This window comes from Solanum pennellii, chromosome 3 (assembly GCF_001406875.1).
Source record: "Solanum pennellii chromosome 3, SPENNV200".
NCBI lineage: Eukaryota > Viridiplantae > Streptophyta > Magnoliopsida > Solanales > Solanaceae > Solanum > Solanum pennellii.
Window position 1 is genome coordinate 60,858,268 of NC_028639.1, and position 4,949 is coordinate 60,863,216.

Consider the following 4,949-nt stretch of genomic DNA (forward strand, 5'->3'; position numbering starts at 1 on the left):
GTCCGTAGGTGGCAGCGTAGTGCAGCTGCTGAAGGAAGATGGGGAAGTCTGACCAAGTGTGGGATTACGAAGCTTGTGACGGTCCGTCATGGCTATGACGGTCCGTCCTGCAGGTTCGTCGTGAAGTTCAGAGAAGTGATCCCAGTACCCAAATTCCGAGAGTTGAAGTATTTTGGAACGAAGACCCTCGACGGACCGTTGTGCCTATGACGGTCCGTCATACTTGCCGTCGAGGGGAATGAAGAAAGCAGCAGAAGAAATTGCACAAGTATGGGACGACGGAGTCCACGACGGTCCGTTGTGACCACGACGGTCCGTCGCGAGGTCCGTCGACCCAGCCGCGTTTTGGCAGATTTCCAGCAATTAGAATTCTTGTTTAATTAGGTTTTTGTTTTTTTATAAATAGTTCGAAAAACCTCGTTTTTGAGGTTAGACACCTGATAGTTAGACTCTTAGATTGTTAAAACTCCGTATTGGTAAACATTGTATTGTGAGATTCTTGATAATCATTAGACTTTTCGTGAGATTATTGATTACTTTGAGAATTCTTGCAAGTGATTTTTGGTGATTAATCAAGCAATCTTTTGGACTTTATTCTTTCTCATTGAAGTAAGTACATGAATTCTTATTTAATATATTTGAATATTGTGTTTATGGCTATGAGTAACTAAACTCCATAACTAGGGTTGTGGGAACCATAGGCAAATAATGAGATAAACCCTAGCTAAAATAACAATTCTAGAATAGTGTCTTGCATGTATTAATAATTCTTTCGCTTAGAAGTCTTTTTAACGGATGATCAACGTTAGAACTCGCCTTAATGCTACTTGCCGGACCAAGGAGGTAGATAATAGGAAAAGAATTATTAACATAGATTTAGTGTAGACTATCTAATAGGCTAGTATTGATTGGTACGAGGTAATAACTTAGTCAAATATCGAATACGATGCTTAATATGAGGTAAAGATAAGGGTTAGGAAAGCAACACACGTAGCCGGACCAAGGTGCGGAGTGAGATTTTCTAGATGCCGGACCAAGGATTTAGAAATACATAACTTATCACTTTGCATGCAAGATACTAGGAAAGAATTGTTATAGTTAGAATTATCAAGTTATGAACCTGTGGGGAACACGTAAACCCTAGTTACTTTGATTAATTGATTAAAATCCAACTTTCAAAGCTGTTAAGTGTCTCTTTCAATTTCGTTAGTTATTTTTACTCATTAGGAAATACAAACCCCCCTTTTTATGTTTTTACTTTCTAAGGAAGTCATCAACCGAACAATAGTAATAACAAGTTTAAGTTAAGTCTAGACTATTTTTCTCGTGGGAACGATCCCAGCCTTCCCAACCTCACTAGTTGGGTTATTTACTTGACGCGACCGCTTTACTTCTTATTTGAGAAGTAAGTTTGAGCGTATCAATGCTAGACCATCGTATTCTTACAATCCACAGAATATAACTAGCAGCCAGTACTTGTTGATCAATAGTCAATTACCCACTGACATTTCAATAACTAAGATTGGAGTTAGAACTGATTCAATCACTCCTGCGCATAAAAATATAATGCCTTTGAGAAATATTCAATCTCCATATTGTACTTCTTTTGGGTCAAGCGAGAAGGGAAATGAGAAATTAAAGGATATGGCTCGTCTTCATTTCCCATTCGAAGGATGTTGTATTACAAATCAAGTGTCCCCGAAACTTATTGGGGATTATATGAATTGGTTGTCAAGGGGGCTCCTAAAAAATCATAACAATAAGTAAGTTCTATATAATTTTTTTGCAAGTGTTTGGGTTAATTATTTTTTTATATAACTAATTCATGATACTTTGTCTATATTTTTTGTAATTAGGTCACTGTTATGTATCATATACATATACTCAAGCATTATGTATCATGTATGCAGAAATCCATCAGACGATAAATACAGATCAAAATCTTCTTCTTTTGGATTTACGATGATGGACTTTATTTTTGCTTTTCCAATGAACAAGAATTGGTTCTATGCCATGTCACAGCCAAACAATTGTTGGACTGATGAAGTAAAATTCTTAAACTAATTATCAAATGTGTATCAGTTACATTTATATTATTATAACATGATACATTCTGTAGAAGTATCATAATATTTAATTAGCAAAATTTATGATTAATATTTAATAATTATATTGTTCTATATTGTTTATATGAATATAATTTCTTATTATGTTTTCATTTTTTAATAGCACATCGATGTGATTTTTTACTACCTTCGTAAAAAATCAAAACTCTGCAGCATGGACCAATACAGATACACAACAACCCACTGCTTGTTCATGTCACATGTAAAAAATTGTTATGATAGGTATTACATGTATAATGATGATGATAGTCTTAGTACACAAGAACATGTTGATCGCGCTTCAGTTGTATCTGTATATGAGAGGTCAATAATTAACATCATCAAAGATTTTGGAATCCCAGCTGCTTTACCATGACATCTTGTAGATGAGGTCTACATCCCGATTAACTGCGATCAAGAATCCATTGGGTGCTGACAGTTGTTGAGTAGAAAAACAGGATGATAAGAGTTTTTGACTCATCAATATGCACAAGAAAAAAAGTAATTCCTCATGAGATAAAAATGTTGTCTAAAATGCTTCCTTCTTACCTACTAGATAGTGGATTCTTTGAAAAAACTGAGCGAACAAAATTTGGTGATTGTCATGCGTACAAGGACAACATTACTGGTTCATTTTTGGAGCCTCAAGTTCCTTTCATGATTGAATTTGCATAAGACATTGCTCAACAGAATAGTGATAGCCTGTAAGTATCAAGAATTTCATTCATTTGTTCTTAATCATGTATCATTAAGTTTTTAATTTATATTCTGCATTTTTTATAGAGACTGTGGGTTATATGTTACTGCATTTGCCGAGTATATGAGTGACCAAATCAATATATAATATGCTGATTTTCGTCCTAAATACCCACGTCAAAGATATGGAGCATTGCTGTGGAGTTATGGCAGCGAGAAAGTTAAGTGTGGATACGTTAGTGACAATGATGATCCACCAAAATCTAAGGGCGTAGTCACACCACCACCAGAAGAAGATCTGGTTCACATAGTGTAGCCTCTATGCATAAACAATGTTTTAATGTTATATTTCTTGTTTTGATATGTTATTGAACAAGGATTTTGATGTTTCTAATGTTATTTTAATGATTTTGTCAATTTCCTTGATGATTTTTTTTTTTCATTATGGAACAAGTATTTTTACTTAGAAAACATAAATATCAGACATATTATGGCGTCACACAGGCTTAATAAAGTGTAGTCAATGTTTTTTTAATTAAACATAATTAGTAATAAATAGTTTATTTGAAAACTAAATTTACATGATACTTAGTTATAATGAATATCATAGTTGTGTGAAGTGCGATAGTTTTGTAAAAGTAAAGTTATTTACTGTATATTCAAGTAAAGTATATCAAATAAAGCATTACACAAGTTAAATAATATAAATTACATGATATGTGATTTATAGTCATTTTAATACACACAGTAACCTCAATAAGTATTTTTTTAAAATTAAATGTAGATGATACATTGGGCAAAGCACATGATACATGTGTGTTACGTTATCCAAAATACACATTTGTATTTTGAATTAAAAGTACATGATACATTGGCTAAAGCATATGTATCATGTACGATATGTTACCTAATAATCCCTAAATTTATATCTCATAGTGTAACATAAGAATTACAAAATTTATATAAAAAATAAATATTAACACAAATATATTTTTTCAACACAAATAATAAAAAAGTATTTATAATCAAAAGCGCAACTTAAAATTTAATTAACACATGTTATTTATAAGTTTATTTATCAAAATCCAAAGTGTTTAAATTGCAACTGAAATGAATGCTGAAAATGATAAATGTTTACGTTATAAATTATTCAAAAAAAATATTAATATCTTAGAAACATTATGACTAATTCACTTCTCTTTTGGGAAGAAAGTACAAGTTCTTCTGTTGTGTCCTTGTCCACATTGTCCATAGCAGTTTGTGTTCACTGAAATCTTTTCATCTGTATTCTTTCTTCTTCATTTTCTTGGTCGTCCATATAATCTTCTGTATCTAGGTGGATACACAGTTTCAGCTACAACATTATTAGGATATGACCAATTTGCCTTATCTAGCATTGGTACCATTGAAATTTCATATGTTTTTGCGAATGCATCAGGCTTGTAGTAATCCGAGCAATATGGATGCATATCTGTGATATTCTTTTCTTTAAATACAGCGATTGCATGTGCACAAGGTCTCATCTAGTTGAAATCTACCACAAGAACATACTTTCCGCTCAAGACAGACAATATATCTTCTTCTAGCTTCATAAATCGAGAAAATAAATTCAGATGATGGAACAATCTGTGTAAATTAAAAAATTTAAATATATAATTTTTTTCAAAATAAATCATGTTCAAACTGCAGAATGATACAATGAATTAGATATATATAATATAAAATATTATATAATGATACATACCTCCATCTTTGAACTTTTAGCCGCGTTTATAATCAATAACTACTCAAATTTTCTCCTAATGTGTCCTTTGTATATGAGGCTACTTCTCTGTTTTTCAATGCCAAGAACCAAATAGAATTCTAACTTCTTCCAAGAATTCTAATATAGTTAATTGGCCGTGCTTCAACAAGACAACCATTTATACATTCTGCAATGTTCGAAGTCATCATTCTACCTCTATTTACTGTTGCATGAACTCTTGACCACTTTTCGTAACCTGCATCTTCAAGGTACTCCTTAACCTTGTGATCAATTCTATCAACCTCAGTCATAAACTTATCAAAATCTTTTTTTCTATATGCCTTAGCCATAGAGTAGAATAGATCACTTATCGCCTTTCTGCTCCTTTTGAAGTTGCCACATAC

At 32.5% G+C, this 4,949-nt stretch overlaps 1 pseudogene; it reads left to right on the forward strand.

Moving 5' to 3' along the window:
* Positions 1 to 2,627: 2,627 nt before the first annotated feature.
* Positions 2,628 to 3,117, forward strand: LOC107013540 (annotated as a pseudogene).
* Positions 3,118 to 4,949: the final 1,832 nt, after the last annotated feature.